At 33.2% G+C, this 27,407-nt stretch overlaps 1 pseudogene; it reads left to right on the forward strand.

Annotated features, from left to right (window-relative positions):
* The first annotated feature begins 7,891 nt into the window (after positions 1–7,891).
* Positions 7,892–9,048, forward strand: LOC128566443 (zinc finger protein OZF-like; annotated as a pseudogene).
* The last annotated feature ends 18,359 nt before the right edge of the window (positions 9,049–27,407 follow it).

Below are 27,407 nucleotides of genomic sequence, written 5' to 3' on the forward strand. Positions count from 1 at the left end.
AAGTCATTCATCATGATCAAGTAGGCTTCATCCCAGGGATGCAACGCTGGTTTAACATACGCAAGTCCATAAACGTTATCCACCATATTAACAGAGGCAAAAATAAAGATCACATGATCCTCTCAATAGATGCAGAAAAAGCATTTGATAAAATCCAGCATCCTTTTCTAATTAGAACACTGAAGAGTATAGGCATAGGTGGCACATTTCTAAAACTGATTGAAATTATCTATGACAAACCCACAGCCAATATTTTACTGAATGGAGTAAAACTGAAAGCTTTCCCTGTTAGAACTGGAACCAGACAAGGTTGTCCTCTGTCACCTTTACTATTCAACATAGTGCTGGAAGTTCTAGCCAATACAATTAGGCAAGACAAGGAAATAAAGGGAATCCAAATGGGCGCAGAGGAGGTCAAACTCTCCCTCTTTGCTGACGACATGATCTTATACATAGAGAACCCCAGAGACTCAAGCACAAGACTCCTAGAAGTCATCAAAAAATACAATAATGTTTCAGGATATAAAATCAATGTCCACAAGTCAGTAGCCTTTGTATACACCAATAACAGTCAAGATGAGAAGCTAATTAAGGACACAACTCCCTTCACCATAGTTTCAAAGAAAATGAAATACCTAGGAATACACCTAACAAAGGAGGTGAAGGACCTCTATAAAGAAAACTATGAACTCCTCAGAAAGGAAATAGCAGAGGATATTAACAAATGGAAGAACATACCATGCTCATGGATGGGAAGAATCAACATTGTTAAAATGTCTATACTTCCCAAAGCAATCTACCTATTCAATGCCATTCCTATCAAAGTACCTACATCGTACTTTCAAGATTTGGAAAAAATGATTCTGCGTTTTGTGTGGAACTGGACAAAACCCCGTATAGCTAAGGCAGTTCTTAGTAACAAAAATAAAGCTGGGGGCATCAGCATAACAGATTTTAGTCTGTACTACAAAGCCATAGTGCTCAAGACAGCATGGTACTGGCACAAAAACAGAGACATAGACACTTGGAATCAAATTGAACACCAAGAAATGAAACTAACATCTTACAACCACCTAATCTTCGATAAACCAAACAAGAACTTACCTTGGGGGAAAGACTCCCTATTCAATAAATGGTGTTGGGAGAACTGGATGTCTACATGTAAAAGACTGAAACTGGACCCACACCTTTCCCCACTCACAAAAATTGATTCAAGATGGATAAAAGACTTAAATTTAAGGCATGAAACAATAAAAATCCTCAAAGAAAGCATAGGCAAAGCACTGGAAGATATTGGCCTGGGGGAAGACTTCATGAAGAAGACTGCCATGGCAATTGCAACAACAACAAAAATAAACCAATGGGACTTCATTAAACTGAAAAGCTTCTGTAAAGCTATGGAGACAATAACCAAAGCAAAGAGACAACCCAAACAATGGGAAAGGATATTTGCATATTTTCAATCAGACAAAAGCTTGATAACCAGGATCTATAGAGAACTCAAATTAATCCACATGAAAAAAGCCAACAATCCCTTATATCAATGGGCAAGAGACATGAATAGAACTTTCTCTAAAGACGACAGACGAATGGCTAACAAACACATGAAAAAATGTTCATCATCTCTATATATTAGAGAAATGCAAATCAAAACATCCCTGAGATATCATCTAACCCCAGTGAGAATGGCCCACATCACAAAATCTCAAAACTGCAGATGCTGGTGTGGATGTGGAGAGAAGGGAACACTTTTACACTGCTGGTGGGACTGCAAACTAGTACAACCTTTCTGGAAGGAAGTATGGAGAAACTTCAAAGCACTCAACCTAGACCTCCCATTCGATCCTGCAATCCCATTACTGGGCATCTACCCAGAAGGAAAGAAATCCTTTTATCATAAGGACACTTGTACTAGACTGTTTATTGCAGCTCAATTTACAATCGCCAAAATGTGGAAACAGCCTAAATGCCCACCAACCCAGGAATGGATTATATGTAAGCTGTGGTATATGTATACCATGGAATACTATTCAGCCATTAAAAAAAATGGAGACTTTACATCCTTCGTATTAACCTGGATGGAAGTGGAAGACATTATTCTTAGTAAAGCATCACAAGAATGGAGAAGCATGAATCCTATGTACTCAATCTTGATATGAGGACAATTAATGACAATTAAGGTTATGGGGGGGGAAGCAGAAAGAGGGATGGAGGGAGTGGGGTGGGGCCTTAGTGTGTGTCACACTTTATGGGGGCAAGACATGATTGCAAGAGGGACTTTACCTAACAATTGTAATCAGTGTAACTGGCTTATTGTACCCTCAATGAATCCCCAACAATAAAAAAAAAAAAAAAAAAGAGTTCTATAGTTTCAAGTATCACATTTAAGTCCTTAATTCACTTTGAGTTGACCTTTTTTATGGTGTTAGAAAAGAATCAAATTATCTAAATGTTTTGCATATGGATGTCTGGTTTCACCAACACCATTTGTTTAGGAGATTGTTCTTTCCCTATTCTACAGTCATGGAAACATTTTTGAGAATCATTAAACCCAGTACGAATGGGTTTATCTGGGTTCTCAGTTTTCATTCTTTGGTCTCTATGTTTGCGTTTTTGCCAATGATATAATGTTTTGATCGCTATAGTTCTGTAATATCTTTTGAATTTTACAAAAGTGAAGCTTTCAGCTTTGTTTTTATCCTCAAGATTATTTTGTCACTCGGAGTCCTTTGTGATTCCATATAAATGTTAGGAAATTTTTCCCTTTTTCTATAAATAATTCATGAGAATTTAAATAGGGATTACACTGAATCTATATATCTCTTTGGATTGTGTGGACATTTTGACAACATTGTCTAACATGATAGAAATCCCTGACCCAAATAACGCAAACACCAATTTTCAGAGTTCAACTTTGAATGTGTTGAGTTGAGGTGCTTCTTGGACATCATGAATAGCTGTTTCCAAAACACAGGAAAATTTGAAAATCACAATAAATACATAGTACTTCAAAATTATCAGGTCACAATTCATATAAGCCATGCTAGTGGATATGAACAACCATTCAGTGTGAAATAGAGAAAAGTATTGAAGACAGACTATTGGGCTACACTAATATGTCAGGGATTTGGTAAGAAAAAAAAAGAGCCAGTAAGTTGAGTGAATAAGAATAGACCTAATGAGAAGAGGATGAAATGAAGTGGATGATCTCTGAGAAGAAGAAGGCTCATAATAGTTAAAGGCGATGTGAGGAAACTTTTTCATTAAACACTTGAGAAATCATGTTGTGATTATGCACAAATGGACATCTTTGATTGGAAGGACTTGTTGACGTGAGATTGGTCCAATTGTTTTACTAAAGGGCTCAACGTAGATGAGCTACATTGAGGAGCAAGCAAAATTTAAAAGTCACAGACATCTATAAACTTATTGAAAAATTAGTTTTGCCCACAATGAAATGAGTATGCTACTATAATCTCTTTTTAAATTAAATAAAACATAGAGATAACATGTGTACATATTTTTTACCTAATTAAGCCTCTGGAGAAAAAAAATCATAAAAATAAGAAATTCATGTGTTCAGAGGATAAACAATTCTTAGTTTTAAAAAAATTTTGTATGTTAAGAGATGGTAGAGTGTGGGTGAACATTAGGAAAGTTAGGATTATGGGAATAGAGTTAGATTAATATAATAATAAAATGATTGTACAAAAGTTTTGTTATCAAGGTCAGATATACAGGTAATGGGTAAGGATGTGACCCTATAAAAAGAATTGGATTGGTGAAAACAGACGTACAAACATACCATACTGGAGGCTTCATGAGACAGCTTGGCACAAACATTAAAAGACTTCAGGAAACAGGCCTGCAAAGGCCTGGCTGAAGCCAGAAAAGCCCCCAGGGAAAAGGTCTGTAAGGGCTTGCCTGGGGTCCACTGGGGCCCAAAGAGGCTTGAGAATAAGGAAGGTATGAAAGTGCCTGGCCCACCCTGACCAATTACCTGTAAAGACACTGTACCAAGGTCTTTGAAGGCAGGGAGTCATTCTAAGATAAACTAGAATGGCATGTGTAGCTGACTCATTGAGCAAGCAAAACCAGTTCTTGTGGGTTCAGATAAGAGAAATCAGCCTCCCAATATGAGTAGGGGGTCAATTAATCAGCCTCGAAGGAACACAGAGGATTAATTGGGTTGCATCTACCTTTTAAGTCCATGTTCTTATTTCTTCTGTTTCTGTAGTCCTGTTAGTGAGTGATAAGTATTTTAGTAAGTAAAAATATTTGGCCATTATCATTTCTGTTTGATGAAATTAGGGATTTTACTCTTTTATTTCTGGTTAGGTTAGCCAAAGATTTATCTATTTTATTGATCTTTAAAAAAAACAACTTTTTGATTTGTTGATATGTTGTATAACCCTTTTGTTTTCAATTTCATTTAATTCTGCTATAATTTTAGTAATTTCTTTTCTTCTGCTGGGTTTGGGGTTGAAATATTCTTCCTTTTCCAGTTGCTTAAGATGTCCCATTAAGTTGTTGATTTCCTCTCTTTCTGTTCTTTTGAGGAAGGCTTGCAATGTTATAAATTTCCCTCTTATGACTGCCTTTGTGGTATCCCAGAGGTTTTGTTAATTCATGTTTTCATTATCATTTTGTTCCAAAAATTTGGTAATTTCCTTCATAATCTCATCTCTGACCCAGCTATTATTCAACAGGAGGTTATTTAGTTTCCATTATTTTGTATGAGTATGCAGATTCCTGTTGTTACTGAGTTCAGATTTTATTCCATGATGGTCTGAGAAAATACAAGGAATAATTTCTATTCTTTTAAATTTGCTGAGGTTAGACTTGTGACCTATGATGTGATCAAATTTGGATGATGTTCTATGGGCTGATGAGAATGTGCCTTCAGTTTTATTAGGATGAAATGTTCTGTGGATGTCTGTTAAATTTAATTGTTGAATGGCTAAGTTTAAGTCTATATTTTTTTTGCTTAATTTCTTATTGGAGGATCTATCTAACACTGCCAAAGTAATTTTAAAATCTCTGACTGTTATGGTGCTGGAGGAAATCAAGTTGCTCATGTCTGTTAGAGTCCCTTTGTTTTTTGTTTTATTTATTTATTTTTTTTTTGAGACAGAATTTCACTTCATTGCCCTTGGTAGAGTGCCATGGTGTCACAGCTCACAGCAACCTCCAGCTCTTGGGCTTAGGTGATTCTCTTGCCTCAGCCTCCCGAGTAGCTGGGACTACAGGTGTCAGCCCCAACGCCCCACTATTTTTTTGTTACAGTTTGGCCGGGCCGAGTTTGAACCTGCCACCCTTGGTATAGGGGGCCAGTGCACTACTCACTGAGCCACAGGTGCTGCCCTAGAGTCTCTCTTATAAATTGAGGTGCATTCTGGTTGGGTGCATAAATGTTAATAATTGAAATCTCATCATGTTGAGTGTTGCCCTTAACAAATATGAAGTGACTATCCCAAAACTACCGATGTTGGCATGAATGTGGAGAAAAGGGAATACTTCTGCACTTCTGCTGGTAATGCAAGCTAGTACGTTCCTTTTGGAAAGAAGTTTGGAAAATACTCAGGGATGTAAATGTAGACCTGCCATTTGATCCTGCAATTCCTCTACTAGGTGTATATCCAAAAGACCAAAAATAAATTGGCAACAAAGATATATGCACCAGATTGTTCATTGCAGCTCAATGAATAATTGCCAAGTCATGGAAGAAGCCCAAGTGCCCATCGACCCATGAACGGATAGATAAATTGCAATTGCAGTATATGTATACCATGGAATACTATGCAGCATTAAAAAATATGGAGAATTTACCTCTTTTATGTTTACATGGATGGAACTGGAAAACATTCTTCTTAGTAAAGTATCTCAGGAATGGAAAAAAAATCCAGTGTACTCAGTAGTAGTATAATACTAATTTATAATCACTCGTACTTTCATACAAGAGATGAATCACAACTATAGCCATGGATGAAGGAGGAAAGGGTAGGATGATGGGAAGGGAGGGGGGTGGTTCAATAAAGGGAGGGTTAATGGTGGGACTACATCTAAGGAGAATATTGCAAGAGTACAAATCAAATCTATCAAGTATTGAACACAAATGTCTGTGTGATTAAATAAATGTGGTGAAAGCTATATTAATTAGTAGGATGAAATGAGGTGAAACATATGTTAGTTAGTAGTATATAAGCACTCCAATTTGTACAAATAATCAACACATTGAATCCCACAAAGGCATGCAGGTATTCAGGATCTATGTATATATGACTTAATAAAAATAAATAAATAAGAAGTAAAAATAATGAAAATGGCTACAGGGTGATTGGGCGAATAATGGAGAATTAGGGCACGAGAATTGTAAGGATGACATATACTATTGTTGTTGCAAATCCTAGTTTGCTGATTAAGGGATAAGGAAAGTAATAAAAACTGAATCTATTGGGAGTTCAGAGCTAGTGCTGTTTCTTGCATTGAGTAGGATCAGACCCCTGCACCCACTCTTTAAATCCACACTTTGTCTGTGTGTGTTTATCTTCTTTCATTCCTTGGGCACCACCAAATCACTGGTGAGAGAACCTCAGAGTTTCTGGGGCTGGTCCTCAACAGTAGAGTGCATTGATGATTTTTAATATTCTCTAAAGTTAAAAGTAACCATATAAACATAAAACTTACTAATAAATAAAAGCTGTCTAGTTGAAATATTTGTTAAGAAATAGCTTACTATAGTAAGAAATAATGATTAAGAAAATCTGATGTAAGTGCACAGGCGCAGCGCACCGAGTGGACATTTTGGTCTTTGTCCGCGGGTCAGTACGGCCCCTGGTTCCACGTGGCGCAAAAGTAGGAGGCATATCTTTAAAGTTGATGGTGACAAGTGGAATTGCCTGGTAGTATCAGGTTATAAAGTGACCAAACCAAACGTGATCCTCCATTGAAGCAAGACGACTAACTATATAGTGGGGAAGGAAATAGAAAGGAAATCTGTCCAGAAGAAGCCTGAGAAGATGATGAACGGATAGGTGACAAGATTTGGGAGGCAAGTTGCATCCATCTTAAGTACAGACTGAAGAAAAACAGGGAATATAAGCAAATTAGAAAAGTACTTCTGATCTCAGACTTTATATCTTTTAAGGCAAAACCTTTTTGAAGTTTTGAGTTCCGTACTCCATTTTAGAAGAAGCCTGAGAAGATGATGAATGGAGAGGTGACAAGATTTGGGAGGCAAGTTGCATCCATCTTAAGTACAGACTGAAGAAAAAACTGAATATAAGCAAATTAGAAAAGTACTTCTGATCTCAGACTTTATATTGTTTAAGGCAACACCTTTTTGAAGTTTTGAGTTCAAAAGACATTCAGAATTAATTATGAGAAAAGTTGTGTAGTTGTTATCACTTTAATTAGCTTGGAATTCTTCTGGCTTATTCTTTATGGTATTAATTCTCTTTAAGTGTAAATCATTGTGGAAATGCCTTAAGTTTAAAAAGTTTGTGCCCTCTCTTTTATTAGAGCATTCACACTGGAGAGAAACCCTGTGAGTTTATTGAGTGTGGGGAAACTTACACTCGCATGTCACATGTCATTGAATATAGAAGTCATGCTGAAGAGAAATACTGTCCTTCTAAGGAATATTGAAAATCTTTTAGCTAGATGACAAATCTCACTGAACAGCAAAAAATTCATGCTGGAGAGAAATCAGTGAATGCAGCAATACATCATTAAATATTAGAAAATATATACTGGAGAGAAAGCTCTGAATGTATTGAGTATGATAACATTTTCTCTCAAATCTTATCCTTTCCTTTGCATTTGAAGGCCATACACAGAGAAGCCTTATAAATGTAAGAAATGTGGAAATATCTTCAGCCAAAAGTAAATTCTCATTCATCAAAAAATTCATACAGGAAAGAAACCTTGTGAATGTGGGCAAGCTTCCATTCAGATGTCACAACTCAGTCAGCAGAGAATTTATAGTGGGGAAAACCCCTTTGCTTGCAAGGTATGTGGGAAAGTCTTCAGCCACAAATCAAATCTCACTGAGCATGAGCATTTTCATACTAGAGAGAAACCCTTTGAATGCAATGAATGTGGAAAAGCCTTTAGTCAAAAGCAGTATGTCATTAAACATCAGAACACCCATACTGGAGAGAAGCTTTTTGAATGTAATGAATGTGGAAATCTTTCAGCCAGAAGGAAAACCTCCTTACCCATCAGAAAATTCACACTGGAGAGAAACTCTTTGAGTGTAAAGATTGTGGGAAAGCTTTCATTCAAAAGTCAAATCTCATCCAACACCAGAGAACTCACACGGGAGAGAAGCCCTTTGTGTGTAAGGAGTGTGGAAAAACATTTACTGGCAAATCAAACCTTACTGAGCATGAGAAAATCCATATTGGGGAGAAGCCCTTTAAATGTAATGAATGTGGAACAGCTTTTGGCCAAAAGAAGTACCTCATAAAACATCAAAACATTCACACTGGAGAGAAACCCTATGAATGTAATGAATGCGGAAAAGCCTTCTCTCAAAGAACATCACTTATTGTACATGTGAGAATTCATTCAGGCGATAAACCTTACGAATGCATTGTGTATGGAAAAGCCTTCTCTCAGAGTTCATCTCTTATTGTTCATGTGAGAAGCCATACAGGTGAGAAACCCTATGGTTGCAATGAATGTGGGAAAGCTTTCTCTCAATTCTCAACCCTTGCTTTGCATTTGAGAATACACACAGGTAGGAAGCCTTATCAATGTAGTGAACGTGGGAAAGCTTTTAGCCAGAAGTCACACCACATTAGACACCAGAAAATCCAGACTCATTAAAAGCCCTGTGAATACCTTGAAAATGGCAAAGTTTTCATCAGGAATTTACAACTCAGTGAATCAGAAAGAATCACTCTGAAGCAAAAGCATCGTGAATGAGGTAAACTAACAAATATTAAAAACTTATGGGACATGAGAGAATTCATACCGAAGAGAAAGACATTTATATGATAAAAAGCCTACAAAAAAACCTATAGCAAAAGTAATACTGAAACTTTAGACACATTTCCACTAAAATGGAAATGAAACATAACCATTAGCCATTGCTGTCATCTTAGATTAGAGATTTTCACCACTGTAATAGGAAAAATAAGTTGTAAGTATTGAAAAGAAAGATAAACACAGATGATATGATGAACTACAAATAAAATAAAACTCTAGTATTAATTCAGAAGAGCAGAAGAGATTCCAGAAAGATGTATGCATTTATTAGAATTTGGGATATGATAGAAACATCATCAGGCGAGGAGCTGATGGGACTATTTTAAAAAATGATTTGGAGGTTATTTGTTCTCCAAGGGGGAGAAAATAGAGCATGAACTATCTACAAAAATAAAATCCACAGAGATTAAAAACAGGAACATGAGAAGGCTATATTCTAAATGGTTATTTCCTTGGGAAGTAGGGGTATGTTCCTGTGACAGCTTCAAAACTGCTTAGCAATTCTGCTCATGAGTATGTATGCTCAGGAAATATATACCAGGATATTCACGACTTGATACGTAGTAGACAAAAATGGAACAAAATGGAAAATTCTTGACAGAATACTGTATATCTGTCAAATGCAACAAATATTAACATTAACATCTGGAAAATGTTGAAGGGGAAATTAATTTGCAGCATGAAATACAGTACAATGATTGTAAATTCTAATTCAAACTTCCTTCACAAAATTCAGTACTATATACTGGTAATGGATATATACATGTATGTAAATGTTTTTGAAATGATTTGGAAGGATACAGATGTTGATGGTCACTGCTGTGTAGACTCAAGAAGGAAAGGGAATGAGTGTGGGAGCGGGGAGGGTATTGGTTAAAGGGGTCTTCAGCTTTTTATATAAATATTCATTTCTCTTTAAAAAGACTTCAAATAAATATAAAGATACTAGTTGATTCTGGATTGTGGTATACGGATATCTTGTCTTATTTTTTGTATTTTTCTGCATTTTTAAAATTTCTCAAAATTAATAAGAATGGGGGAGAGGATAAGAACACTGTACCTGTAGAAATCATGTTATAATGGATTCATTCCCAGTCAAATCCTAAACTTTTTATAGAAAATATTTCTAAAATTTTATCAACAATGAGTGGATGGATTTGCTGTCTATGTAATATGAAATTATCTATTTTATTAAAATTAAAAACTGCATACTCCAAAAAAAAAGAAAATCTGATGTATTATAATGTATACTATTGTTTGTGATTTTTTTTTACATTAAAAAATCACTTATTACAAAGATATTCCATTAACATTGACTGGTTTTTACAAATTAGTAAATATAATATGTACAATTAAAAATCTGCATGTATGTAACTCAGATTGATAAGTAAATCAATATGATTAAGTATAGTAATTTCTACAAATATGTAAATGGTGTCTAAATTTAAGTGATTTAAATTATAATTTTTAGGGGGAAACTTCAGGAAGACTTCTGAAACTGTTATGCATTTTAACATATTAAATTAAGAGGAAACTTCAGTTTCTTGAATAAGTTTAGAAAACAGTTGGGAAGAGAAAGATGCTTTAAATCATAACTTAAAAATCGATCTTTGGAATGTAAAAGATGTTTTAAATTATTATTTGAATAAACTCATGGCAAAATTATATGTACAAATTATAAGATTTTTGTTTCTTACCAGCATTAATAGCAATCTTAAAAATGGCAAATTTTAAGATTGACCATTTTAGATGATACAGATAGCCAATATTTTGGATGAATAGATAGCCAACCATATCTTTGATGTTTATTTGCTATAGGTCAATTTATCTCTTTAATCTCAAACATCAGGCAACCCAACTCATTACAGAGTAATTGTCAAATTTAGTCCAGGGCAAATGGTATAAAATGACAGGAACAAAATATCCGCCCCTCAAAAATAACATTAATTTTTGTACATGGAAATATGACATCATTTAGTTATTATGACAAGATAAAGGTTAAAAGTAAAATAAAAGATGCAGATGTAAGACATGAAAACTTGAAATATGAAGTAATTCATTTAGACTTTGCTCGTCATTGATTTTTCTTTGTTGTATTTTTCTTGCTTGTAAAGCTGATTTACATATTGTAATTGCATTTTACGTTCTTAATTATGCCTTCTTTTTTTTCCATTTTAGTCAAGACACAGACAGGAGGCTGCCCCCACACAAGGCTCAGGTTTCAGATTTCTCAAGGCTGCCCAGATCCTTAATGTTAATGATTGTAGATAGAAAAAGAACTAACATGCTTACTCAGCAAAACTGCTGATGTTTTGATTCCCTTCGTCAGCTTATCCTCTTGGCTAAATGAGAAAATAGCCTTGTGGAAGGCTATTTCTAATAAAAGCTGTCTGGAATAAACACTCAGGGCCTCTCACTGGAACCCCACAAGCTAGCGGTGGTACCCTATTTTCCCACCTTTGAAAACTCCGTGTACTGTCTCTTTATCTCTCCTCACTTTTAACTTAATTTTTCTTCAGACTATAGCCGCCAGTTCCAGAAGAATAAATAAATAAATAAATAAATAAGAAAGAAAGAAATAAAACCAAAAACCAAATAACCTGGTTTAAAAACGAGCATAGGATCCAAGTAGACATTTTCCCCAAGATTATAAAAATAGCCAACAAGTATATAAAAAGGTCTCCAACATCATTAATCATCAGGTAAATGCTAATCAAAACAACAATGAGATATCAACTCATAACTAGTAGGATGGCCATTACCAAAAAGACAAGAGATAAAAAATGTTGGTGAGGATGTGGAGAAAGGGAAACCCTTGTACACTGTTAACGGGAATATAAATTGGTATAGCCATTATGGAAAACTGTATGGAGGACTCAAAAATTAAAAATAGAATTACCATATGAACTGGCAATCACACTTCTACGTATATCTACAAAGGAAATAAAAATAAGTATCTCAAAAAGAAAAAAAAAGAACTATGCCCCCAAGGCGGGACCCAGGCATTAAATTTGTTTCCTACTTCATTAATTTAAAATGGTCCTTCCAACAAGGCTATCAAACACAAAGCTCATAAGTAGTTTTTTAAGGACTTAGAATTAAAATTGAACAATGAACATGGATCACCTGTGTGGTGAAGATTTTTGAGTTATTATAATTCCCCCAGACTTAAAGAGTTTCTGTGAGAATCATATTCTCTCCCCCACCCTGCCACTGCATGACAAAGGTTTAGGTGATTAGTAGTTTAATTTCCTGAAGAAGTGTTATAATACCATTGTAATATTGGAGAATCACATTTTTGCAGGCATTTATTTTTGGACTCACTTTTACATAGACTTTATGTCTTTAACTCTCAATAATATTTTCAACTGCTGATTGTCTATTTAATAAGCTATTTATTTTTAATCACACAGAGTAGGTTTATTTTATTTATATCTAAGACCATTGAAAAATGCAAAAAAAAAACTGAATTAATCCAGCAAGAATAAAATTAAGTGTACTACAGGAAGCTTGTATTTGTTACCCACACTGTTTGTGTCTGAAAGCAGAGAACATTCAGATTGAATTAAGACATAGGATTCTGGCAGGCCATGCCACTATTCAGTGGCAAAATAGCTATTAAATTATTACCTGTGTTATTGAATGAAGTGCCTTTTAATGACATGAATTTGACAGATTCAGTCACCTCTCAAAAACAGCAAAATGAAGCCTATAAAAATTCACAGTTCTAAATGGGCTGGTTGTTTTTAATTTAGCTAGATAACTTAAAGAAAATGCATGATAAGCTCAAAGTCCTAAATTGTCAGCTCAAAACTAAGACGGACAACCTAGGATTTCCAGTATTTCTCATTTCTTTCACCTTTAGGTAGAAATAGACAAAAGTCAAACCAAACGCTTCATCTTAAGGGTATACAATTTTTGTATGTTGAATTAACAATCTGAGATACATTAAGTACAGCATGGCTTTGATAGGGAAAAACTAAAACACTGAATGAAGTTATTAAGACATATTGAAAGATTTGGATGTTTAAATACATCAAATATCCAGACTCCCAATCAACCTCAATTTCCAAATGAGATATGCTTGATGCGACTATTACTGCCTTGACCAAAATTCCAAAGGAGTTTCTTGCAGACAATTCAATCTTTCCCTCAGTCTATACTTAGCTAGAATTGTCTAATTGTCTTCACGTCTGTAGGTAAAAGATCAGATCAACAAATGCATAAAATTACATATTTAAGCACAAGATAAACAAAAAAGCTGACAATTAAAAAAGAATACAAAATTTTGCCTACATGTTCATGTCCATATACACATCCTAAGATATATAATAAAAATACATGGGAGTTGTACTTTAACTGTGCTAAACAAAGGGAATAAAAAATAGGAATGACCATAATTTTCAGATCATTTTCCAGAAGTTTACCTTGCAGTTATGGATGAACTAACTAGAGATCTTGGCATTACTGTACCAGCTTGTGTATACATGTAGGCACCTACAACCATATGCTTGGTTGGTTACTGAAATTCTGATTTGAAAATCTTTTGCACTAACATAAGAAAAGTGTCTAAAAATTTCTTTAAACGTGTAAAGGGTGAAGGTAAGGGATTGAGGAATGTTTTTGTCATGTATGATATCTTGAACTATTGCCCAGACTTAGAAAGCTCAGGCAGCATTTCTCTTCACCTACACAGCGGGCACTTCTTTAGAGAGGAGAGTATATACATCTGTGAAAATAGAATAAGCAACAGTTTTGGGAATCATATTTTTGACAGAGGATGATGTTCCATTTGAATCATTCTCATATAAGAAATATACATTATAGGAATGGGGCCTGAGAGATAATCAGATGATTTGATATACAAGTATCTTTTAATGTGGCAAATTTGTTACAAATCCCTATGTGTCATATTTATATTTTGCAAAACAATTTCTTCTTTGTTACTATAACCAACAATTATGCTAGGTGTGGCAAGCACAACACTGACATATTTTATAATTATTTCTATACTTTCTTTTGTTCTCTAAACCTGAGATACTTCATCAAATTAGAATGTGAAGAATTAAAATGATGGAAAGTGATACAAATAATTTTGCTATTACTACCAGAATTCACCTGTAAACATTAATCATAATCATTTTGTACTGCTGACAGGGAAACAGTTGCACTTGGGAAACTGATTAGACTTGATACTGGCTCTAAATTGTTATCAATTTCCATGGCCCAGAACAATACTGCTGTCCACCAGTGAAATAAAGGTTATACATGGGTCATTACAAAAGTCTTGAGATACATAAAAATCAAGAATCATAAAATCAACACAGATAGAAATAAATGAAGTCCTCCCAACAACACCAAAAACCCATAAACTGAGCAAGTTGAAACTTGCACAAATGAGTCAGAAAAGGCACTGTTGACCGTGTTTCTTGGAATGAAGTAATGGACCATAACACTTTCTCTCAAGACCCACTGCAATGCCAGATGATAAACAAAAATTTGACCTGGCACATATTGGCTATGATGGGCTATTAAATCTCCAGTTCATGAATTTATCATCAAAATACTTACTCAGTATTGAGCAGAATCTTCATTTTGGCTTCCTTACCAAAAAAATAATGACATTTATATTAAAAAGGCCCTAGTGAAATTCTCTGAAACTGCCCTCTTCTTCCAAAACAGAAAACTGAAAGTAGCATTGAATCCCTGGAAGAATCATACATATTATTCATGTTGAGTATTAGAATTTCAAACAAAAGTAAGGATTCCTATCTCATCCCTATATAATTCGTCTGTTTAGCTAAGCAGTGCACAGATTAAAAATGTTTCCTAAAATATAGTGTATTATCAGAAGTTGATGCAATTTCAAATGTTAATTCACATATCTACTTTTCCAGAGAAGATTAACATAACCTTTCATGTATATATTGATTTAAAATATCATTTTGTGCCTATCCTAATAAGTAGAGACTATTGCGAGCTTTATACTTTTACCTGCTGAGACAGAAGTACACTTCTAGCTCATTGGCTCAGAACAAAATCAACCCCCTAAGTTGGGCTACAATTTAGTCCACAGTGACTCTGACAATCCTACTATTCCATAAGATATCACACCATCAGTTACATTGTGACATCATTCTGATGTTACTTGAAAAGTGGGAAAAAGTAAATGTTGTACATGACACCAAAATATCCAACAGTATGAGTCAAATACAATGAAAAGAAATTATCCACTCAAATCAGTGATTATCTTGGGGATCAGGGACCTTTGGATATAATGTAATGAATTTCCCAAGGTAAAGTATCAATTAATGAACTTAGCATCTTTTATTATTGCGAACCTACATCATACTAATTGTATATTTTAGAAATCTGGAGACAACATAAACTATGCCACACGGTCCCATATATTGGAAAACCTGGGAAATTTGAGTTTACATGACCCCCTGAAACCTCTACAGGACCATCTATCATTATTCATTAATACACTTTTTTCCATTTACTCAGACAAATGTACTGGTTCCACTACACACATCCTGGTAACTGTTTAGTGAATCTGTCCCCACATATCATCTATTTCACCCTTTTAAAGTCCATTTAGAAGAGATTTTCCTGAACAATTGCCTTTTGTTGCATCAAATTTCTATAAAACAGTTTATTCATTCTCTCTTGAGAAGAATAATATAATATCTTGTATTAGTTGTTTGATGAATACATGTATCATTTTCCCTACTACCTATAGCACAATTGGAAACAAAACTCCAATTTTATATTTTATTTGAATTTATCTCAATGGCCCAAATTGAAATACATGATTTTTTAAAATACATATTTTGAATTTTAAAATAAGAAATACATAAATCTGGATGCTATTTTTTACCCAGGATAAAATTGTATACACATGTATGTGCCTGTGCTTTTATGGAAAATAATGAATGATTTTATGATAATATTTGTTTCAACTAAGATATTTTAGATCTTAGATGGCATTAGACTTGTCCAAAGTTTTAATTAAAATCTCTTTTTATACTCATTAGAATCATACACTTAGACATCAGTGCTTACAGTACAAACTGAATAACTTACATTTGAGTGTTTTAAATAAAGTTTGCAATTATAATAAATATATATTTTAAGAACCTTGATTATTTTCAAGTGGGTATATTAAATGCTCCACTTGAATTTTTGCATTTTGGTTTCATTACTTTAAAAAACAAATACAATAATTTTTCCTATTTGTGAAATTTGATATCTAAAATTTATGAATGTAACAAGACCTTTATAAATACAGGCTTGATAATATCCACACATGGTTTTCATGTTTCTATCATTACAATATATGACTTTTCATTGTGGTGATTATTTTTATATTTTAGCACATATATTTTGTTTTGCCATGGGAAATGGCAAAATAGAAGAATAAAAAAACTTTGTATTACTTATATTTCATTGATATTTTAAATTTATATCTCAAACATTCTTCATCATGGGTAAAGTCATATCTACTAAGTTTTGTGTTGAAACAATGGAGCATAATTACATTGCTAGGGTAACGAGGGAGCCAGCTCATGTCCATCAGGGCAATATGGGCACACACACAAAACGAACCCAGCTAAAAGCTTTCTCGCAAAGAACAGCCTTGCAGATGATGTATGGTCAATGAAGCAGTTAAGTGTTAATGTCTATCTCTCTCTATCACTAGATTGCAACAGCTACTTGATAACAGGGATTACTTCTTATTTGTCCTTGTATTGCCAACTGTCTCAGTGATGAGGTGAGCAATAAATATTACTTGCTGAATGAATGAACACTCAATAAGATGGATTGATAATTGACTTGTCAGTATCAACAAGATCCAGGCTACGAGGTTAGATATAATGACAAGGTCTGGTCATGAAAGAGCATGATTATGACCCAGCAGAAATTTATTCTCTGCCACTGCTAAGGGATTCTGTTTGGGGTTTAAACTGTAAAAAATTAACAAAAATTATATCAGGGAGTAAGAACAAAAGAAGAAACTTAATTCTAGAAATACTGTGCTAAAATGTAATACAGATAATAAGGTGAAATCTGAATTTGTAGTAGCATTAAATGAAAAGTTTTTCCATATTTCACTAAATCATTAAGTCTGATAATCTAAGGTGAGTTAATGGCATAGAAGCTCAGAGAGTCTAAATCTACTGGTTCTAAATGGGCCAACATATCCCTGAATTACAAGGTATAAAGAGACTGAGGCTTTTCGAAATATTTTATGCCTCTTCCAATTATGGTTTAGAAATTCAGGTAAAGATAATTTCATTGCAACAAGTTAAATTTTTATGTTTCACTATCAACTGTATTAGATTTCTGTTTATGTAAGGGGATTCTAAACTCAAGTCTTTTTTTTTATTGTTAAATCATAGCTGTGTACATTAGTGCAATCGCCTGTACCCATTCTAAGATGCACCATAGATGTGGCCCCACCCATTACCCTCCCTCCTTACCAAAACCTCCCCCCTCCCTTCCCCTTCCTTGGCTCTTTCCCCATAGTCTTGTGCTACAGTTGGGTTATAGTCTTCATGTGAAAGCTATAATTTAGCTTCATGGTAGGGGCTGAGTACATTGGATACTTTTTCTTCCATTCCTGAGATACTTTGCTAAGAAGAATATGTTCCAGCTCCATCCATGTAAACATGAAAGAGGTAAAGTCTCCATCTTTCTTTAAGGCTGCATAGTATTCCATGGTATACATGTACCACAATTTATAATTATTGTTTGCCTCACTTTTCCTCCCTATGATATACAAGTTTAAATCATAAGTTGCACATTGGCTTTACTTTATTTCATTATAAGTTTTACTTATCTTATTTTTACAAAAGAATCTAATTTCCAGACAAGGAACATTTATCTTTCATGAAAATATATTAGAGTTGATTGCCTTTGACTTTCTGTTCAGATCTTGATGCCACTAGTATGTGAGTTTGAACTAATTATTTTTACTCTACAATTCAGTTCCTTCATTATAATGTGGAGATAATTCTATCATCTAATATATAGGGTGAAAATTAAAAATATATATGAAGTATTACAACCAAGTTTGCAAACTCTTCCTAGAAAAAATGCTACATATCTTATCGCTAAATCACTACTGTAACCTTCAAAGTACTCCCTGTGGGAAGTTATGCACTGATACCAGTGCCTAGTGTGCCCTTCAAAGCAATTTTGGAAGTGTTTTTCTGGAATGGCCATCAGAACTGTCATTTGCACAAAGGTCTGTCAATTAATTTCATGACCTCATCCGAGAAAGAGTGCTTTAAAGAGGGAACAGTACATACCTTCCCAAGAGAGTGACTGGGTGATATTTAGCAATGAGGCATGTAGCACTTTTTCTAAGATGAGTTCACAAATTTAATTGTCAGAACTTGTATATGCAAAATTTGAGCAGACCATTTGGGATACATTACTTATACATACTATGTCATAAATCAATATAATATGCGATAGCAGTTTTTATGATTTCAGGAGATAGCTATAATTTAAAGAAAGAAATTAGGGTTGGACCAAATAAAAGTTCATGGATAATGTGAATAGGTAGAGATTATACAGGACAAACTCATGCAAGTGAAGAAAACATTAGTATAATACACAAGAAAAATTGTACTTAATACAAAAAGTATTAAGTGAATTATCTGATAGCATTTCAGAATAAAAGAAAATAAGTGAAGAGCTACCAGGCTCAAAATACAAGGCTCTACTTTCTAACTGGCCATTTTTAACTCAAAACCCTTTCATTTGGTTTTTGCCCCAGACCTTAGCCACTTATCCTGAAACTGTGCATATCTGTTTACCATCAAATTATATCTGTTATATTCAAACAATCCATGCTTATTTTCTTTGTATTAGTTAACAATTCCTTCCTAATATATTAATACATGTCTTACTGCTTCAATGAACAAGACTTATTTTGTCACAGTTTCTTTGCGTTAGGAATCCAGGCATGATTTATTTGGAGCCTCTGAGTTTGTGGTTCCACAAGCTACTATTAAGGCAGCAGCCAAAGCTGAAATAATCTTAACGTTTACTTGAAGGTAGATATGATTCTGGGATCACTCAAGTGGTTGGTGATTGAATTGAATTTATTTAGGGCCATTATACTGAGTGTAATGAAGTTGAACATTATCTTTTAGAAGATGATCACAGAATTTTAAGAACTGTTAAGGCACATTCAATTTTTTAAAATCAATTTCACTAATTATAATAGGAAAAATTAGCTGGACATGTTGGTGCATGCCTGTAGTCCCAGCTACTCAAGAAGGAGAGGTAGGAAGATTGCTTGAACCCAAGATTTTGAGGTGGCTGTGAGGCAAGCTGATGTGCTACAGTACTTTAATCAGAGAACAGAGTAAGATGCTATCTCAAAAAGATAAAATTCCATTAGGTATTATATATTGTTAATTTCAATAACAGTATAAAGAAATACAGTATAAAATCATAGAATAAAACTATGTGAAAGCAGACAAGCAAAAGAAAGTAAAATAAAACACCATTATCTGAAAACAATCATTGCATCTATATTGATGTATGGATGAATCATTTTAGATAGGCAACTGTGTTTAGTTGCCCTCTTACAGGTAATACCACAGGGGCCTGTTCATATTCTCTATAAACTGTTATTGTAGGGACAGTGGATTCTCACTACTCATGATAGATATGTTCCATCAAATTCCCATAAACACTAAATTAATAAATGCTAATGCATTGGTTTTTTTAAAAAAAAATAAGGTTGTGTTCCTGACAGGCTCTGGTTGCAATATTTTCATCAATCAATTAATATATAACTCTGTTTTACTTGTGCTCCTATTTAATGACACACTCTTATTCAGTCAAACCTCCATAGTTGACCACGTCCATACATTGATCACCTCCTCAAATTAGTCTACTTTTCATAGACCAGACACGGCACCACATGTATGTATCAGTACTGTAGGCCTACTCCTTTAGGTTGACTACTTCCATATGTTGACCAGTTGATTAAAGTCCTGTGGGTAGGACATTAATTTTCAGATGATTATGCAGCCTTAAAGAAAGATGGAGACTTTACCTCTTTCATGTTTACATGGATGGAGCTGGAACATATTCTTATTAGCAAAGTATCTCAAGAATGGAAGAAAAAGTATCCAATGTACTCAGCCCTACTATGAAACTAGTTTATAGCTTTCATATGAAAGCAATAACTCAATTATAGCCTAAGAATAGAGGGAAAGGGGAAAGAGAGGGAAAGGGGAGGAACGGTGGAGAAAGGGTAATTGATGGGACCACGCCTATGGTGCATCTTACAAGGGTACATGTGAAACTTACTAAAAGTAGAATATAAATGTCTTAACACAATAACTAAGAAAATGCCACGAAGGCTATGTTAACCAGTATGATGAAAATATTTCAAATTGTATATAAAACCAGAGCATGGTACCCCATGATTGCATTAATGTACACAGCTATGATTTAATTATAAAACAAAGCAAAACAGATGTTCTGCTGTGCACTGATAATTTAGTAACATTGAATTCATGGTCAACAGTAAGATAACCCAGGTTATCAGCATCCCTAAAGGAAAAATAATCTCTCATATTTCATTAGCTGTGAAATATTTCCTCAACGTTCCCCAATTTCCCCACATAAGAAGGTCCACAAAAGGTAATAAAATGGTACTTGTCGTGCTGGAGATACCAACAGCAGTTTCCCCACAATGCTCTATTTTGGGCCAAGACCTGTGTGCAAGCATTACTCACTGTAGCTTTTTTGGTTTGTTTATTTTGTTGTGTGTGGGGGTATTTAATATTTTTGTTTATTTATATAACTTATTCTCTATGGAGTAAACATGTTAAAAGCGTCAAGAAAAAGTCTGAGATCTCTGATGGGTAATAGTAATAAGGGTAAAAAAGAAAACTTTACGTTTATTTACAACACAGAAAGTCAAGCTGTTGGAGAAAGTGGATGGCGGTGTGAGTGTGAAATATCTTAAAAAAGAGTATGATGGTATTGAAACCATATGTGATCTGAAGAGCAGAAGGATACATTGTTGAAATTTTATGATGAAAAAGTTCACAGAAGTTAGTGAAAAATAGAAAAACACTGACTACAGCTAAAAATGAAATCTAGATTTTTGTATCGAAAGAGTGGACCTGTTAGCATCACAAAGAACACATGATACTTAATAGTATACTGATTATGAGATAGATAAGCACTATAAATATTCAACAAACTGGTTACAGAATTTTAAGTACAGACTTAGCAGTACATTTTTAAATGTTTTTTTTTATGATAAAGCATTTACTGATCATGAAATGGTGAAAAAATCCATTGATAAATTTGCCATTGTCACTTCTGATAAAACTCTGATGACAGAACAAATAAACAAACCTGATTAAACATCACTGTCATTACGTTATTACCCCAGAAAGACATTGACTACAGCTGATGAGACAAGTCCTAAAAGAATTAAAGATGCTAAACAATAGAATATCCATGCTAGGATATGTTAATGCAGCAGGCACACCTCAGTGTAAACTTACTGTGATAGGTATAAGCTTTCATCCTCAGTTTTTTTTTTTTTTTAAGGAGAGAATCTCTGATCAGTCATTTTTATGTTAAAAAAAAAAAGCGTGGTTCACCAGGACACCTCTTCTGATTGCTTTCACAGATATTCTATACCATCTGATAAAGCTCACTGTATGGAAGCTGAACTGGATAATAACTGAAATATTTTTTATTCCTTGAAAACTGTTCTGCTCATCCTCCAGAAGAAATTGTTATTAAAAACAATGTTTGTGTATTTTATTCCACTATGACTTTATCAATTCAACCATGTGACTGGGGTATACTTAGATCACTGAAGAGGAAATATGAAAACTCTTTCCTAAACTGTATGCTAGCAGTGGTGAACAGAGGTGTGAGTATGGGAGGTTTACATAAGAAATTTAGTTTGAAGGATGTCATATGGGGTTTTGCCAATGCTTGGAACACAGTGACTAAAAACATAATTGTGCGCTTCCAGAACAACCTGGAATGTCACAATATCACAGGAGGCTGACTATAGTTAACAAGAATTTATAATATATTTCAAAATAGCTAGAAGGGATTATGTATTTGAAATGTACCCAACGCACATTCTCTCACACACATACACACAAAATTGGAGGTGATTCATATCCTAATTACCCTCATTTGATCGTTATACATTGTGTACATATATACACATATATAATATAGTGTGATTATATTCAGTAATGATGAAAAAAACAAATGTCTTTTAAGGATTCAGCATGTTAAGTCACACACACACAAAACAATGTCTGACTTCTTACATATGCAAAAGATGTACCTTCACCATCCTTCAGTAAGCAGGAAGAAGTAGACATTCAAGTTTTTATCATCCATAATGTGGCTCCAGTACTTCATTCACTGACCAATGGTGAAATAATTGAAGTTGTTCTGAATCAAAGTCCATTTTCAGCCATAAAAAAAAAAAAAAGTCCTGTTATTTGCAGCAGCACGGGAGTATCTGGAGGGCACATAAAGATAATATATTGCATTTTTTTCATTTAATTGTGGGAAGTAAAAAAAAAAAAAGTTACTCCCATGAGGATAGTGAACAAAATGGTGGTTGTCAGAGGCTGGAAATTATAAAGGGAAGTGGAAAATGAGGCGGGATTGGTTAATGTGTACAAAAAATAGCATTAAAAGAATAAGCTAATAGTTAAAAAGAATAAGCTCTAGTGTTCAATATCACAGTAGAATGACTATAGTTAACAAGAATTTATAATATATTTCAAAATGGTTAGAAGGGATTATGTATTTGAATTGTACCCAACACACATTCACACACACACACACAAATTTAATAACTTTGAGGTGATTTATATCCTAAGGACCCTTACTTAATCATTATACATTATGTACATATATCAAAAATGTGCTCCATAAATACAAACAAATTTTGTGTATCAATAAAAATTGAATGTACATTGTACTTGAAAACAATTAGTTTAAACATATTTCTTAAGTATCTTAAACAATGTTTAACACATAGTCATTGTTTTATAAAAAATTATGTTATTACTGCCATATTGGAAACCATCAAGGGACAGTACATATTATAAGAAAACACAGGGCTGAAGGTAAATCTTTGTGGATGGCAATTTATAACATTAGAAAAAATATATATAAATATATATACACATATACACATTTATGTAAACCTGTTATACTATGAAGATATTTATTTCTTTGGTGCTTTGCAATTATACATGTATTAAGTAAATATTTGATGTTCTTATTAAGTAGTATTTTAGTGAAAAGAAAGTAGAGTACTATTGCTTTCCAAACACACTGCATGCATAAAAAAAGTATCCAAAACAATTGTATATGGATGAAGTAGAATGTCCTTCAAAATAGATATTTTTTTAAAAATATACTGAGCATGATGTGTGCCTTTGGATATATTTGTAATAACTCTTTTAATACATCCAGTAAAGTTATCTAATACATGTTTTTCATTTTTTTCTACATCTTGTGCAATTGTAGCTTTCATCAGTTTAGCAAAAGGCAGTAAACACACACAAAAAATAATCACAAATTCGGGAAATAAATTATGATTTCAGTTCAATTGTAACTATTTAAATGGCTAAATTTTGAGAGTTTTAATTTACCTGAAGTAATTATTGATACTAAATCTCATAATATATATATAATATATAGCGATCTCCATATATATATATAATACACACACACACACACACACACATATATATTACTGCTAAAAATCAGAGTAAAATGTGTGCTCAAATTTTAATAGTCTATCAGGCATCCCAGGGGAAATTAAAATTCTGTAAGGTGTATCTATGAAAATAATCAAATCGACAATCTTTAGAAGGGAATGAACTGATAAAGTAATCAACATGATTCAGTAGATCAAGGCAAATTTAGACAATTTCAGCTAATGGAAGGCTTTAATTAAATATCTTGAAAATCAAGTAAACTCTTTTAAACTAGAATGTTATTGATTTAAGTCCTACTTAAATCTGATAAAAATGCAATTTAATGTTCAGGTATCTTGGCTATTCTATGGAAAATTATAATGGAAAGGGGAAAATATTTGGGTAAAATCAAGGTGCTATTAAGTAAAAAAAAAAAAAAGATTGATTTTAAATAATCAAGGAATAATTATGAAATATAACCTGTAGTTACAGTATACATGGCAAAAACAAGGGAAAATACGGTTTCATAATAATTCTTTAATTTTACTAATAGCTTTTTACTCTTTAATATAAATAAAATCCCACAGCTATTCATTGAGAAACAACTACTTCAGTATTCCAATTAGATATGTAGGCCCTGAACATATGATATTTATGTTAACAAAAGAGAATTTTAGCTGCTATGACATAATATTGGCTCATTGCAAGATCACACACAAACTCCAGCAAATATGAAAAGGTCACAATTAATTTAATAATATATCAGTGAGTGAGACTCTGTCTCCAAAATAATAATAATAATATATCAATGATAGGATTTTGAAACTCCTGTTATTCAAAATATATTTATTAAATACTGATTTTTGTTTTTCTCTGTATTTTTAAGGGGTGATATAAATATTAACATAGCTCTCTACTCCTATTTTCTTCCACATTTTTATAGATCTACTTGTCTTTGTATACCAGACATATATCTGCTTTCCTATGTACATATAATGATATCATAATGGGATGATTTTGAGTAGAAATTCCTTTTAACTTCCCCCCTCCCTGTCTTATAAACAGGTCAACAAATTTGGATTTAGGTAACTATAAATAGGGTCATATTAAGAAGACTAACGTTAATAACACATGTACATAAGAATACATTCATGTCGGTTAAAATATGTGTCATAACACTATGGAAACTAAAGTGATAAGTGCCAATACTGACATTCCCTACACAATTATACTGCAAAGAAAGTGAAGAAGAATTGTTTTCTTCTTATTTTCAAGAGAAAATGTGTATCTCATGAAATAAATTATTATCCATTCAAAAAGAGGGCCCTTTAAAACTACTTCAAAATATGTACTTTTCTTATTTCTTAGAACAAATCTGAAGTAGACTCTGGGGGCACAAATGTAATTTAAAACATTTCATTTCTACATTACTTATGTATCTCTGTTATTAAAGCTTCTCTCACAGTTAAAGAAGAAATGGAGTACTGAACTTTGTGTCACACAAAGGGAATAAAAAAACAACCCCAAAACTCAATACTGTTTAGGCCAATTTATGAAGTAATTTGAGGCAGGTAATTCAGATACTGGAAAAACTGTCATTCACTTAAGTACCAAAAAATCAAATTTAATGCAGTTGATATCTTCATTCTAGCCAGGAAAGCTGTTTCATCTTCATTTTAGTCTTGATTGCTCCTGTATGAAGTGACAGAGGGTTTTACATGCTCCAGTTGTGTATTTATTTTCTGAAAAGAGCCGAGATGCCACCATTTTTCAAGTATATTTGTCATTCCATTGCTTATTCTAGGAAGAGTCTAAGTGTGAAATGGATATAGTAATCTGATTATTTTAAATTAACTTCACTTTACAAATAGGAAATTGTGATGAGCTATATAATTAGCACAGGTCTGAAAATGGAAGCTGTTAACAGGTCTTATGTGATGTTACTTAAACTACAGCAAAAAATATTTATTAAAATACATTATATGAAGCAGTAAAGGCTTGAATTCCAAGTCTTTGATATGGTTTTTCTCTCTTCTGCTCTATTTTTGTTCCTATTTTTTCCCTCTTCTGCTCTGTCTATTTTTGTTCCTAATTTTATCTATCTATTAATCTATTTATCTATATACCTATCATCATTGTCCTATGTATTTTTATTTAAAAGATAATTTATTATTATACCAAAGCTAATACAATACTATACTAAATAATAATATACAATACTATACTAATAAAAACCAGAAACTTTAATTAATTAGATACATATGTCAATAATGTAAAATATAGTACATATAATATAATCAATATAATTTAATATAAATGGATTAGATAAGCAAGTTCTGTACATACATGTCATAATCAGAAATGAGACTTTTACTGAACTTAGAACTCAGGCAATGCATCATAGGAAAATGAGAAATGGATTTTGTGAATACAGAATGTATTAGTGAAACAATGACACAATTGTATTATGATCTGCATTTGTATCCATTTTGATTCACCCACAGTTCACCTTTAAGTTATTTACTACCACCTTTTCTGACATGAAACGTTTATTTGTAATATATCCTGCATCTATTTCTTTCTTCCAGATGTGGATACAGGTCCTCAGTGCTTAGTGATTATACAAGATTCGTCTCATAATTATTTTTTGTCAATACTTCATTTACCCATACCTAACTGATTTTTTTCTTATGGTAGTTGCATTTTTCTTCAAAATTACCCTTGTCTATTTCCCACTACCACCACAAAGTTGCTAAAGTGTAAACATGCCTGGAATTGAAGCAGTTCTCCAGTTTAGCCAATCCAGTACTAACTGATATTTTCAGAGTCATCTGTTCTTATTTTCAGATATTAGTTTCAGAGGGCCTAGGCTTCATACCTAGAAATGTGTATTTAAAATATACTATGTAAAAATCATGTATCTTTAAAAGAAACATCTCAGAAATTAAGAAATCATTTGATAATAGTCAAATATCTAAACAAGCAAATAAAGAAAAAAAAAACTATAGCACCCTTGTATTTTAATATAACGTCTGATGTTTACTTTCTGTTACATCATTTTTGCTCATTTATATTCATTATTAATGTTTTTTTCACCTATTGCAATAATGTATTTCTTTATATCCCATGTATTGTTGCTAACAATTTTGTTGTACTGTTGAACACATGATTCTCATTGAATTAGACAACATTAGTCAGCCCATTACCTGGAAGTGTCAGACAAACTCTAAGCTTAATTTCCTTCATGCTCGTTCAATCTTGTTTTAATAAATGATATCTATGACCTCCAAATAATGAGATTGATCCACTTGGCAGTCTGGTAAGTTAACAAAATATGCTACCCATATCAGATATCAAAGAAAGATAAATAACACCCATACATTTTTAAGGGTCAGTGAGATAAAATACAGATTGATTTGAAAGGATTTAAGACTCAAAATATGTTATAGAAAGGAAGAATCAAGTCATTTGACATTACCCAAGTAACAGGGTCCAATACATCACATTATGATTATGACATGAGGAGGCAGATCCACCTTGTGGAATGAGATTACTATCAAAGTAATTCCTCAAGTAAAGATGTTATAGGGTCCAGTTTTGAAAACTATGGCATAAAGTGAAAATAATTTCAATTTAAATGAAATAAAAGAAAAAATAGCCAGTATCATTCTTTGCTAA

Source organism: Nycticebus coucang, chromosome 15 (assembly GCF_027406575.1).
Source record: "Nycticebus coucang isolate mNycCou1 chromosome 15, mNycCou1.pri, whole genome shotgun sequence".
In the NCBI taxonomy this organism is placed as follows: domain Eukaryota; kingdom Metazoa; phylum Chordata; class Mammalia; order Primates; family Lorisidae; genus Nycticebus; species Nycticebus coucang.